At 45.0% G+C, this 14,483-nt stretch overlaps 1 protein-coding gene across 4 annotated transcripts in view; it reads left to right on the forward strand.

Moving 5' to 3' along the window:
* Positions 1 to 8,836: 8,836 nt before the first annotated feature.
* Positions 8,837 to 14,483, forward strand: part of RFX2 (regulatory factor X2) — a 92,946-nt gene continuing 87,299 nt past the window's right edge. For 3 of the 4 annotated variants that reach the window (XM_024994391.2, XM_024994394.2, XM_024994396.2), the window contains exon 1: positions 8,862 to 8,942. The gene's annotated coding sequence lies outside the window, so the exon portion shown is untranslated. 4 annotated transcript variants of the gene reach the window in all.

A 14,483-nucleotide genomic window follows, 5' to 3' on the forward strand; every position in this document is an offset into this window, starting at 1 on the left:
CCCATTTTTTGATTGGGTCATTTATTTTTCTGGAGTTGAGCTGTAGGAGTTGCTTGTATATTTTTGAGATTAGTTGTTTGTCAGTTGCTTCATTTGCTACTATTTTCTCCCATTCTGAAGGCTGTCTTTTCACCTTGCTAATAGTTTCCTTTGATGTGCAGAAGCTTTTCAGGTTAATTGGGTCCCATTTGTTTATTTTTGCTTTTATTTCCAATATTCTGGGAGGTGGGTCATAGAGGATCCTGCTGTGATGTATGTCAGAGAGTGTTTTACTTTCACCATTACTATTCAACATAGTTTTGGAAGTTTTGGCCACAGCAATCAGAGCAGAAAAAGAAATAAAAGGAATCCAAATTGGAAAAGAAGAAGTAAAACTCTCACTGTTTGCAGATGACATGATCCTCTACATAGAAAACCCTGAAGACTCCACCAGAAAATTACTAGAACTAATCAATGACTATTGTAAAGTTGCAGGATATAAAATCACACAGAAATCCCTTGCATTCATATACACTAATAATGAGAAAACAGAAAGAGAAATTAAGGAAACAATTCCATTCACCATTGCAACGGAAAGAATAAAATACTTAGGATATATCTACCTAAAGAAACTAAAGACCTATACATAGAAAACTATAAAACACTAGTGAAAGAAATCAAAGAGGACACTAATAGATGGAGAAGTATACCATGTTCATGGATTGGAAGAATCAATATAGTGAAAATGAGTATACTACCCAAAGCAATTTATAGATTCAATGCAATCCCTATCAAGCTACCAACAGTATTCTTCACAGAGCTAGAACAAATAATTTCACAATTTGTATGGAAATACAAAAAACCTCGAATAGCCAAAGCGATCTTGAGAAAGAAGAATGGAACTGGAGGAATCAACCTACCTGACTTCAGGCTCTACTACAAAGCCACAGTTATCAAGACAGTATGGTACTGGCACAAAGACAGAAATATAGATCAATAGAACAAAATAGAAAGCCCAGAGATAAATCCACGCACATATGGATACCTTATCTTTGACAAGGGAGGCAAGAATATACAATGGATTAAAGACAATCTCTTTAACAAGTGGTGCTGGGAAATCTGGTCAACCACTTGTAAAAGAATGAAACTAGAACACTTTCTAACACCATACACAAAAATAAACTCAAAATGGATTAAAGATCTAAACGTAAGACCAGAAACTATAAAACTCCTAGAGGAGAACACAGGCAAAACACTCTCTGATTACTTAACTTTTTAAAAGGATGTCTTGGGCAGAAAATATCTGGGTGCTGAGGGCTGGGTGCACAGAGGGGTCTGGTTGCCCCTCCCTCTGGTATGGAGAGGGGGGTCAGTGGGCGTGCTTGAAGGGCGTGCCTTGGCTCCAGGGAGAACCCCTGGGAGCAGGGAGTGGGTGATGCTGCTCTTCCAGGGAGGCGTGCTGGACTGGTGTCCACTTCCTGACAGAAGCTGCAGGGAAAGAGGTGGGCTGGTTGTTTTGGCAGCTGAGCCAAGGCAACTTGCTGCTAAATCAGGATGGGCTCGCAAACAGCAGGTTTGTTTGGGAAGAGGTGTGTGTTTCTCAGGAACTAGATGGGCTCAGAGAGCTGGCAGGGGGCACTTTAGATCTTGTCCCGAAGCCTCTCCTGGCTTCCCTTCACAGAAGTTCAGCAGGCCTTGGGACCTGAATTCCTAGGGACCAGGGAAAGAGGAAGGGGAGGTCAGTGTAGCGAGTTTGGTGGGGTAAAGGGAAAGATAGGTGGCAGCCCGCCCACCAAGATGGGGCAGGGTCGGTAGCTTGTATCCAGGGGAACTTGACGAGGTCTCTTGTACCTGATTTATTGCTGTGCTGTTGCCATCTTGAAGTTTGTAGTAACTTTCGAACAAGCAGCCTTCTACAGGCTGACAGGGGCAGGTGGAGCTCAATTATTTTATCTCCAGAGACTTTAGACTTCTTCTAGGAGCCAATAAGCCAACCAGCACCATTTGTTGGAAAGACCTATTCTTTCCCTGTTAATAATCTTGGCATGCTTGTCAAAAGATCAGTTGACCATAAGCATGCAGTTTTATTCCTGGACTCTCAGTACAGTTCCACTTATCTACATGTTTGGCTTTATGCCAATACCACAACTGTAGCTTTGTAGTAAGTTTTTAAAATTTGGAAGTGTAAGTCTTCCGACTTTGTTCTTCTTTTTCAAGACTGTTTGGGTTATTCTGGGTTCCTTGCATTGCTTTATGAAGTTTAGAATGAGCTTCTAAATTTCTACAACAACAAAACCCAGCTGGATTTTGAGAGAGATTACATTCAGTGTGTAGGTCAGTTTGGAGAATATTACCATCTTAACAACATGTAATCTTCTGATCCATGAACATGGGATATCCTTTGATTTATTTGGTTCTTCTTTAATTTCTTTCAATGCTGTTGTGTTTTTTGGATTTTGGCTTTTGTTTTGTTTTTAGTTGTCATTGTACAAGTCTTGGCTTCTTTAGTTAAATTCATTCCTAAGTCTTTTGTTCTTTTTGGTGTTATTATAAATCAAATTCTTAGGCAGGAGATGCAAGTTCAATCCCTGAGTCAGAAAGATCCCCTGGAGGAGGACACAGCAACCCATTCCTGTATTCTTGCTGGGAAATCCTACGGACAGAGGGGCCTGGCAAGCTACAGTCTATTGGGTCACCAAGAGTCGGACAAACTGAAGCGACTGAGCATGCACACACAATGGGTTCCTGGAGATTTCTACATAGAAGATTGTGTCATCTGCAAAAAGGGATAGTTTTCTTGCTTTGTTTCCAATCTGGGTACCTTTTATATATTTTTTTACTGCCTAGTTGCCCTGGCTATCTCATCCAGCACAATGTTGAATAGAAATGTTGAGAGCAGATATCCTTGTCTTGTTCCTGATGTTATGGGGAAAGCATCTGACTTTTCAACACTAAGTATTATTACCTGTGGCATTTTTTGTATGTCTTTTATCAGCTTAAGGGTCTCCTTTATTCCTAGTTTGTCATGAAAAAGTGTTGGATTTTGTGAAATGCTTTTTATGAAGCCGTTGGGATGGTCATATCATTTTTGTCCTACTAAAATCTACTAAAATGAGTGGGTTTTAAAAAAATATTAGTCCAACCAAGCTTGCATTCTTGGGACAGTTTCCACTTGATCATGGTGTATAAATCTTTTAAGATGTTTCCAGATTTGGTTTGCCAGTTAGTTTGTTGGGGATTTTTGAATCTGTGTTCATAAGAAATCTTGGTCGTGAGTTTTCTTTTCTTGTGGTGTCTTTGTCTGGTTTTGGTATCAGGATAATACTGGTCTCAGAGAATGTTAGAATGGCCTCATGGAGTTTTCTCTCCTCTCATAGTTTTAAGAAAAGTCTGTGAAGGCTAAATCTTTAAATCTTTAGACATTTCGTAGAACTCATCAGTGGAGCCATTGGGCCTGAGTTTTTCTTTGTTTTTGTTTTTTTATTACTAGTTCAATTTCTTTACTTGTTAAAGATTCATTCAGTTTTCTATTTCTTCTTGAATCAGTTTAGGTAATTTGCATTTTTCTAAGAATTTCCCCCATTTCATCCAGGGTATCTAATTTGTTGACATGCAATTGTTTATAGTATTATTTTTTCATTTTTGTATTTCTGTAATGCTGCTTGTAATATCCCCATTTTCATTCCTGATTTTAGTAATTTGAATCTTCTTTTTATTTTGATCAGTCTAGTTAAAGTTTCATCAACCTATTTGATCTTTTCCAAGAAGCTACTTATGGTTTTAATAATTCTGTCTTGATTTTCTATGCTCAACTTCATTTACTCCCACTCTAATCTTTATTATTTCATTCCTTTGGCTAGCTTTAGTTTCAATTTACTCTTATTTTCCAGTTTCTTAGGGTGGATAGCTAGATAATTGACTGAGGTCCTTCTCTCTCTTTTTTTTTTCCTTTAGCATAGATGATTGCTGCTGCTGCTAAGTCGCTTCAGTTGTGTCTGACTCTGTGCGACCCCATAGATGGCAGCCCACCAGGCTCCCCCATCCCTGGGATTCTCCAGGCAAGAATACTGGAGTGGGTTGCCATTGCCTTCTCCAATGCATGAAAGTGAAAAGTGAAAGTGAAGTCGCTCCATCGTGTCCGATCCTCAGCGACCCCATGGACTGCAGCCTTCCAGGCTCCTCCATCCATGGGATTTTCCAGGCAAGAGTACAGCTATTAATTTTCCTCTACTTTAACTGGATCTCATAAATTTTTGTATGTTGTGTTTCATTTTCAGTCATCTCAAAGTATTTTCTAAGTTCCCTTATGATTTCTTCTTTGAGATAGCAGAGTTTTACACCTATTAAGTGGAGGGAAGAAATACATAAACAGTGCTGTAAATATGGCATCATGCTGGGACAAGTTCGCATTCTCAAGACAAGAGTTATAGCAGAATGAATTGTACAATGTGTCTCCAGAGCAATGCTGTCCCACTCTAAAACCTTCCCCCTCACCTCCTCACATCCATCAGAATGTTCTCCAAAATGTGCACTGAATCCACCGACCCACCTCCACCTCTGCTACCAGGCCCCTAATCCAAGCCACCATGCTTTTAAGTCCAGGGGAACAGTAACAGACTCCCAGGTTCTGTGTCTGTCTTGTCTCCTACAGCCTATTCCCCATGCCATGAGGTTTTAAAATCACAAACCACCAACTGGAGTAGAGTTAAGTGCCCTGCATACAAACGCGGTCCATTCCAAGAGTGCATTCGTAAGTCCAGTTGGTTCCTACATCCAACAGAGTTAGCCTAGGTACCCAGCTAACACAATTGGCTATATAGTACAGTACTGTCATAGATTTATAACACGTTTCCCACAAGTGCATAAAAACAAACACAAAAAGTAAAGAAAATATTTTAAATCTTACGGTACAGTACCTTGAAAAGTACAGTCGTACAGTTCAACAGGCATCGAGTGAACAGGCAAGAAGAGTTACTGGAGGAGGTGAGAGATGGGAGAGCTGAAGGATCATCAGCAATAGGAGATGGAGGGCAAGCTGCAATTTCACGCTTGCCTGATGTTGATGACACGGGTTTTGGTTCCTTGTTGGAACCAGATGCACATTTGCGTCTCTGAAAGTTCACAATTTGAATGTTTGTACGTAGAGAACGTACTGTACATCTGCTCCACCCTACTTAAAACCCTCTGACGGCTTCCAAGTCTGACGAGGGCCATTTTCCATATTCAAAGGTCCATATAGTCAAAGTTATGATTTTTCAGTCATGTACTGATGTGAGAGTTGAACCATAAGGAAGGCTGAGCACTGAAGAATTGATGTTTTCAAATTGTGGTGCTGGAGAAGACTCTTGAGAGTCCCTTGGACAAAGGAGATCAAACCAGGCAATCATAAAGGAAATCAACCCTAAATATTCAGTGGAAGGACTGATGCTGAAGCTGAAGCTCCAGTACTTTGGCTACTTGATGCAAAGAGCCGACTCATTGGAAAAGATCCTGATGCTGGGAAAGATGAAGGCAGGAGAATAAGGGACTGGCAGAGGATGAGGTGGTTGGATGGCATCACTGACTCAATGGACATGAGTTTGAGCAAACTCTGGGAGATAGTGAAGCACAGGGAAGCCTGGTGTGCCGCAGTCCATGGGATGGCAAAGAGTAGGACATGACTTAGCAACTGAAGAACAACAAAATGAAACCTTAGGTGAAATGACCCCTTCCATCCCCTGACTCACCACTCCCCACCCACTCGCACCCTCCCCATTCACCCTGCTCCAGCCACACCCAGGAACCTGCTTTTTGTTTCTTCCACCCAAGTTTCCATCCCAGGGATTTTGAATTCCTGAAATGTTCCTTTACTCTTCCTCATTATTCTGACCTGGGCCCAAATGTCACCCCCTCAGAGAGGCTGAGAGTGGCCAACTCTTCCCGCTTTGTCTGGGAATTCCCCAAATTTAGCACTGAAAGCCCCATGTCGTGGGAAACCCCATAATCAAACTATCCTGGTTTGGCCACACTTGAGAGGCCATCCCTGGCTGTTCCATCCAAAACAAGCCCCACCTACTCACCCCACAAGCTACTACTCTATTGCTTTTTCTGTAAGTGTGGGACTTGTGTCCTTAGAACCTGGAGCCATCCCTGGCAAATAGTAAGCACTTGAGAAATATTTTTGATTAATCATTGAAGGACAGAAATTGATTCTTACAGTCTTAGGTTTAAAATTCCATCACATGGGCTTCCCTGGTGGTCCAGTGGTTAAGAATCTGCTTTGCAATGAAATGGACACCAGTTTGATCTCTGGTCCAGGACAATCCCACCTGCCTTGGAACAACTAAGCCTGTGCACCACAACTACCGAGCCTGTGCTCTAGAGCCCATGAGCCACAACTACTGAGCTCACATGCTGCAGCTGCTGAAGCCTGTGGACCTAGAGCCCATGCTTCCCAACAAGAGAAGCCACCGCAATGAGAAGCCTCTGCACTGCAACTAGAAAGCCTGCATGCAGCAATGAAGATGCAGCAGTCAAAAAAAAAAAAATTCCATCATATGAAACACTGCAAGAAGCAACCCATTAGAACATGGCGAAATCATCTTATCAAGTCCCCCTCAGCATTTTCATTAAAACAAAGTATAAAAAAATCAGCATTACCTAAAGCATCATGTCATGAAAATGTTGTTTTCATGATATATGTGTTGGTGTGGACTGGGCCTCTGAGTAAAATATATTTCCTGCTATGCTTTGTGGTCAAAAATGTTTGAAAACTACCCATCTAGTGGTCAAGAGTGTGGGATTGGGCATCAGACTGCTGGTGTTAGAAGCCCTTACAAGCTGCTTCATGCAAATTTATTCATTTTTTCCCCTGGCCTCTGTTCTCTGATCTGTAAAATGAAGACAGTGCAGTCTCTCTCAGGATGAGATTCTGAGTTTTAACTGATGATTGTTTTGTTGATAAGTCATTAAGTCATGTCTGACTCTTTTCGACCCCATGGACTGCTGCACCCTAGGCCTCCCTGTCTTTCCCTGTCTCCCAGAGTTTGTTCAAATTCATGTCCATTGAGTCGGTGATGCCATCCAACCATCTCCTCCTCTGCGACCCTCTTCTTTTGCCTTCAATCTTTTCTAGCATTAGGGTCTTTTCCAGTGAGTTGGCTCTTCACATCAGATGGCCAAAGTAGTGGAGCTACAGCTTCAGCATCAGTCCTTCCAATGAATATTCAGGGTTGATTTCCTTTAAGGTTCACTGGTTTGATCCCCTTGCTGTCCAAGGGACTCTCAAGATTCTTCTCCAGTACCACAACTCGAAAGCATCAATTTTTCTTTGTGGTCACACTGTCACATCCATACATGACTAGTGGAAAAACCATAGCTTTGACTGTACAGACCTTTGTTGGCAAAATGATGTCTCTGATTTTTAATACACTGTCTTAACTGAGTTAGTGTATGAAAAATGCTTACTTTCTGGCATATAAGGACAGTTTAGTCAGTGTTGACTAATATGATTACTTGACAAATGGATGAATGAAATCTAACCTTCCCTTAAATTTCCCTGCCTGCCTTTTTTCAGAACAAGCTTTTTCTCCTAGAATTCCAGCCCCTTCTCCCAAATGAGTATTTATGTTTACTTTTTTTAGTGTCAATCACCCCCCGCCCCCCAAAAAACCCAAACTCTACCAGGGTGTCTTGTTTGTCCCGTTCAAAAGTTGAACCTCCTGGGACTTCCCTAGCAGTCCAGTGGTTAAGTTTTCGCACTCCCAAGGAGGGTGGGGGGCATGGGTTCAACCTATGGTCGCTGATCTAATATCTCTTATGCCAAGCAGAGATGCCAAAAAAAAAAAAAAATTGAACCTACTACCTGGGGGTAGGGAGGAGGGGGAAAGGTTGGCAAACATTTTCTGTGAAGTATCAAATAGTAAATATTTTAGACTTTGCTTGTGTCATCCCATCTTTGTACAAATATTCAAGTGTCTGGTACCCAACTCTGTGGGACAACCTTCTGTGTCCTGAAGACAGGTTTCACGGAAGACAATTTTTTCCTTGGACTGGGAGTGGGGGGATGGTTGCCGGATGATTCAAGCGCACTACATTCATGGTGCACTTTATTTCTATTATTATTAAGCCAGCCTCCATCTCAGATCATCAGGGGGTTAGATCCCTGAGGTTGGGGACCCCTCGCTTAAGCAAATAGGGAAGCTGTGTTCTGATAAAATTTTATAGGCACGGGGCTGGTGGAATTTGCCCCACAGGTCTTAGTCTGTTAACCCTTAAAGGAGTTGAAAATACTGCATTCAGTAAAATAAAAGACTTTCATATAGTTTCCACGTGCTACCAAAGATCCTTTTAATTTTTTTTACCACTTAAAATGTATATTAAAATTCCCAGCTCGTGGGCCATGAATATAAGTCATTTGGCTTGCGGATCGGATTCTGCTGCGGGTCCAGACTGTACCAGGACACCGGCAATAAGGCGTCTGGGTCCCCAAAACTCGGCCTTCCGGGAGCTGCGCCACCAGCACCGAGCCCGCGCGCGCCTCCGGCCTTCCAACCCTCCTTCGCAGCGCGCGCCTCCCGCCAAGCCCCGCCCCTCTTCGCGGCGGTTGGTCGAGCCGCGCCCTCTTCACGCCCGCTGACAAGCACTGCACACAGCCAATGGGGAGCCGCAAGGTCTTGCGCCCCGCCCCCATCGCGCCCGTGGGAGGTGGCCGTGGGCGGGCCGTTGAGGGGGTGGGGCGCGGAGCCTGGTAACCGTTGCCGATAACAACGCCCCGCCCTGTCGCGGCAGGAGGGCAGGCGGCGCGAGGCAGGCAGGCAGGCGGGCGGGCGCTGGGAGCCGGAGGAGGAGCGGCCGCCGCCGCCACCGCCGCCGCCATAGAGACTGTAGCCGTGGAGACTGTTACTTACCAACGGGGACCAACACGCAGCAGCCGCCACCGCCGCCGCGGGAGCCGTTGCCCGAACTCCCGGCCCGAACTCCAGGTGACCGATGCGACCGCCCCGGGCTCTGCCCGGCCAGAGAGTGCGGGGGGCGGCGGGGATCCCGATCGGGGATCGAGGGCGGGCTGCGCAGTCCCTGCCGTTCACCCCAAACGTCCGAGATGGCGCGCCCGCGGGACCTCCCTCCTCACCCCGAGTCCCGAAGTCGCAGCTGAGTTTGGGGTGCCCGGGGGGGTCCCCCTTTTCCTTTTAACCAAAGTCAGGGAGAGGTGGAGACCCATCGCCTCACTTTTTTCAAAACTTTCTGAATTGGGGGCTCCCGGGGAGCCGTCTTTCACTGTCACCCTCAAACTCCCCGAGTTGGGGGCGCCCCGAGAACCCCTTTCAAACTTTTACCTTCAAACCCCCTGAATATGGGACTCGTGGGGAACTCCTTTTCACTCTGACTCCCCAAATCTTTAAGCTGGGGACGCCCGAGGACCCCTGTCTCACTCTCTCAAACCCCGAATTGGGGGGCGCCTCGGCAACGCCTGTCGAACTCTGACATTTAAACTCCTTGAATTGAAGGCGCCTGGAGGCTCTTCCTGTTAATTCCCCAAATCTCTGAAATTGGGGCGTCCGGAGTCACTTCTCTCACTCCTAAACTCAAATCGCTGAATTGAGAGGGTCTAAAGCATTCGTTCTCACCTCGTTTTGACCTCGCCCCCAAATTCTGAATTTGCGGGTTTTCTGTAGCCCCCTTCTCACTTTTAAAACCCGAAGTCGGTGCGCTGGTCTAGAGGAAGAACCGCTCCCCTCCTCGCTTTTTGACCACAAACTCCCAAGAATCGGGCTTCCCGGAGACCCGTTTCTCACCTTTTCACCAAAAAGTTTCTCGGGTTTAGGGCTTCTCGGACACTTCTCGGCTCTCTCTCCTGGTAACTCCGCATTCCACAGTTTGGGGGATCCTGGATCTGCCGGTCCCTCCGCGCCCCTCAGGAAGCCCCTGTGCACACCCGCAGCTCCCATGTTAGGACTGATCGCGAAGCAAGAAAAGTTTCACCGAAAGGATTTTTTTTTTTTTTAATAATTATTTTGTAAAAGGTTTGTGGCCCAAACTGCTCGGTGGCATTTTCTCCTGAGGTTGTTCGAATGCTTGGGTGTGTGTGTGTGTCTGTGATAATCCATCCCCCACCCCGACCCCCCTCCCCCCAGTCTCTCCCCCAATCCCGACCTCCCAACCCCCGCCCCCAAATGCTCTTTGATTCCTTTTTTCCTCCCCTCCGGGACATGCCAGCGGCGCTCTCTCCAGCTTCGTCCCCGTTGGTTTTTCTCGCTGCGGTGCTCGGAAAAGTTGGGTTTCCGATCCTAGTGGCTATTTACAGGGCCCCCGGGGCCCAACAGCCCCTGCCATTCTGGCGGCGGCGGCGGCGGGGGTGGTTCATCGTCCTAATTTTAACCTCCTGGTTGCCCCGCAGGAATGAGGGAGAAGGGCAGGGTGCCGCACGCAAGTCCAGGGCTGCCTTTCCGCAGAGTGCTCATTCCTCGGCTTCTGGGTGTTTTAATTATGCGCCGCCCCCCCCTCCCCGCCGCTTCCCCGCGCCCCCCCCCCCCCCCCCGCGCTGCAGTCCGCACTATACAGTTATTTTCTCTCTCTGCCTCTGTGCATTTAACTGTCAGTGCAGGCTGTCATGAGTTTTCCCCCTCCCAATCAGCTTTATCTCTGCTGATCCAAAATATCAAACCTTATGCAAGGCTCTTCATGTTAGCCAAGACTTACCAACAAAATAGTAATAATAGTAATAACAACAGAAAACATTAACAATAACAATTTTATTTGTTGCCTGCAGGTATTTGCAACACATTTTTATCTTGTTGCTTCATAATCTGAAACATTTATTTGTTTGCTTATATGAAGACCCTTACCCTCTGTGCTGGGGAGTACCAGGGGCAGGTTAGCTGTTCTCTCTCCCACTCCAGTTTAAAAACGTGGACTGTCTCTAAAATAATCTTAGAAATGGCTACTCATCTACTCTGGCCAGAGAAAAAATGCGTAGGGGACCCCCGCCCAAAGGAATTTGATTTCCTTAAATACTGCTGCTAATTTTGCCAACAGGCTAGGTAAGAGTATGGGAGGGGACTGGGTAGTCTTTTTTTTTTTTAAAAGATTTTTTATAATATATGATGAAAAAGATAACTGGTTCCCAGATCCTGTGATATTGCAACTGATTTGGGTCAGGAAATGAGTTCAGAAACACTTTGCCCCTGTGATCCAAGCCATATGACTTATTTAACCCTGAAGGTGTGTTCCTCTCATCTCAGATGAACCCCTGAGATGCTGAGAAGGGGAGTCCAGGAGGAGAGGGACAGAGTTACTGGTGACACCCAGTAAGAGAACAATTCCTTTGAAATTCAGCTGATATGTGCTTTCTGGGTGCTGGGTACATATCACCTTAATATTTTTCTTTTAACCATGTTGATCACTGAAGCACTGCCAGGATGGAGCTAGTTACCAGAAATACACACGCCAGGAACTTATCTGGCTCTTATTCTTTAGATCTAATTTGTAAATTCAGATTAGAATTAAAATTAAATAATATGCATTTATATATGATGAATTGAATTTTCATTAATCATAGAATTGAGTCAACATTTTAAATGTACAGTTTTGGTAGTCACATGTGGTTTTGCTCATAAAATTCCAGGGCCAGGAGGAACCATATCTTATGGTACATTTGGCTGTTTTTAGTTAATGCAGGTTGTCCACTTATTTATTTATTTAAAAAATATTTATTTATTTTTCTGGCTGTGTCAGGTCTCAGTTGTGGCATGTGGGATCTTAGTTCCCTGACCAGGGATCGAACCCAGGTGCCCTGCATTGGGAGTGTGAAGTCTTAGCCACCGGACTGCCACGGAAGTCCCAACCACTTATTTAATCCCAACCACTTATTTAAATGACATGCTCCCGCTACACACCTACATATTTGTAAAATGTAAACGTTTTTTTAAAGCACGGGAGGTTCTCAGAGAAACTCTCCCTCATCAGACCCTCACTGAACCCAAGATGAGCCAAGGAATTCTTATCAGAAAAGGCAAACAAAGAGGGAGAACTTGAGAAAAGACCCAGAATTAAGGGGATAAGGAGTAGGGGCAGAGGATAAGGGGAAGGGCTGGGCAGAGCCCACCAAGTGGGTTGGCTGCTAGGGCTGGTGAAATTGGCAACCCTGAGAGGCAGCTTAAGGGCAAGGGCTTACAGTTCCCCAACCTGTTCCTCTGAAGACTTCTCAGCTCCCTTAGTATCAGCCGGCTTCTCCCAGCTGCTCAGGCTAATACTTCAGAGTCATCCTCCGGCCCTCTGTGTGTGTGTGTCTGTCTTTCTCTCAGTCTCTCTCTCTCTCAAGCCATCAGCAAAAAAGACCTAAAATCTGACCGTGCCTCACCACCTCCACCATCAGCCCCTGGTCTAAGCCTCCAGCTCCTCATGCCCAGATGCTTCCAGCCATTCACCGAGGGTTGTATCATGTCTTGTTGTGTATTCCTCAGCTCAGAACCCACCCACAGCTCCCATCTCACTTGGAGCAAAAACAGAAGTCCATTCCCCAACTGGGGCCCTCAGCCCAGTCCCTCTTTAGCCTAATCTCCAAACCCATGTGTCTGCCTTCAGTGTCACTGACCTTCCCAGAGTACCTCAAACCCTCTGCCTGGAAAGTTCTTGGTCCAGGCATCTGGGGGCTTCCTCCCTCGCAGCCTTCAAGCCTTTTCTCAAACTCATCTTCCCAGGCCATTGACTTGCAAGTGATGGTACCCTTGTCCCCTCCCCCCACAACCCTGGGCTTTCTCTCTCCTTCACATTTATCACTAACACCCCATATATTACATAGATTGATTTTATGATTGCTGTTCTCTCATTAGAATGTCAGCTCGATGCCAAGACGCTCTGGGTGTTTTATGAACTCCCATATCCCCCAGGCTGAGAATCATTCTGGCACTGAGTGGGCACTTGATAAATATTTGTTAAATGAATAAGTAAATAATCTCCCATGCATCTAATGGGAAAGCTGATGTGAAAATGAAGAGCTGCTCTTTATCTACCATATCTCGCCTTCCGTATGACTCAGTACAGCTCAGATTGGATGAATGAAGTCAGTGGGAAGAGGGAAGGAAAAGTATGAGTCCCAACCCTGGATGCTGCACATATGGGCTTCTGGGCCTGGCGGAGAAGGGGGTTAACGTTTATTAGCTCAGTGACTTCAGGTAAGGTTTGGCATAGGTGAAAGAGGTAATCACATATTTTTTTTAAATAGGTTTTTTTTTTTTTTTAATGTAGACTGTTTTTAAAGTGTTTGTTGAATTTGTTACAAAATTGCTTCTGTTTTATGTTTTGGTCTTTTGGCCCCATGCAGCATGTGGGATCTTAGCTCCCCAACCAGGAATCGAACCCATACCCCCTGTATTGCAAGGTAAAATCTCAACCACTGGACCACCAGGGAAGTCCCCACTTTATGGTCTTGATATTAGAAATAATATTATAACTGGGTAGCCCAAGGCCTGGTACAGAATAGGTGTACGACAGAGTAGCTATTATTATTGCTGTTGTTATTTTTAATATTAGAACAAAACAAAGAAGCAGTGTGGCCTGCCTGGGATGGATTTTTCAGTTTGGTTTCCTGACCACCAAGTGCTGAGGAGACAGTCAGTAAATACATCTTACTCTACTGAGTGGGTGAGCCTTACACGGTCTGTTTTAAGTTGGGAAATACCCTCCAATTGCATAGAAATTCTCTGGTACAGATATGGCATCTGTAAGCGTGAAGCTCTAGGCAAAACCAAATGTCACCAGAAAAGTAGCTTACATCTTGGTTGGGGTATCAGTTCATCTGAAATTACTCCCTAAACATCACACTTTTAGGTGGGTTTTGCCAAGCAGCCAGCTCAGCTGGCAGAACCTCCAGATGAGAATGTTTAAAAACTGGTTTCCCCTCTCTGTTATCACTGGCACTTAGGTGCAAATCAGGTCAATATCTGGAAATCAGCGGCTCAGAGGTGAGAACCGGCCTGGTGTTCGTGCCAGGACTTGAGTTGGGCCCTCAGAAATGTATTCCTATTTTATGATACATAGGTTTTGTATGTTTCAAAGCAGGGTTTTGTGCCCTGGCAACCTCATTTTTAATTCTGGTCAATTCTATGATTTTCCAAGAAATATAGTTGACTTCCAAAGCCTATTGATGATACATACAGCAACTGGATTTCAGACCCTGTGAATTAGATCATACCTGCCACATGCCATGTTGAAAAATGAAAAAAAAAAAACACCTTATAAAGCCATTAAAAGCCTAGAACTTACTTGTTATGGCCCAATATAGTGATGATTTGTCATTTACTATGTAATGAAGCCCAGATATGCTATATAATGTGAGCCTGTTTCTACTAAGATCTCTGCAGTTACTTTGAGTGAGTGTGTGTGTGTGTGTGTATGTGTGTGTGTGTGTGTACAAACTGGGCTATGGTGTCCAGGGAAGCTCTTCAGGAGGTGATAGTTGAGCTGAGACTGAACTCATAAGAGGGAGCAGCCCTGTGCAGTTCACAGGGAGAACCTTCAGGGGG

Source organism: Bos taurus, chromosome 7, assembly GCF_002263795.3.
Source record: "Bos taurus isolate L1 Dominette 01449 registration number 42190680 breed Hereford chromosome 7, ARS-UCD2.0, whole genome shotgun sequence".
Taxonomy (NCBI): domain Eukaryota; kingdom Metazoa; phylum Chordata; class Mammalia; order Artiodactyla; family Bovidae; genus Bos; species Bos taurus.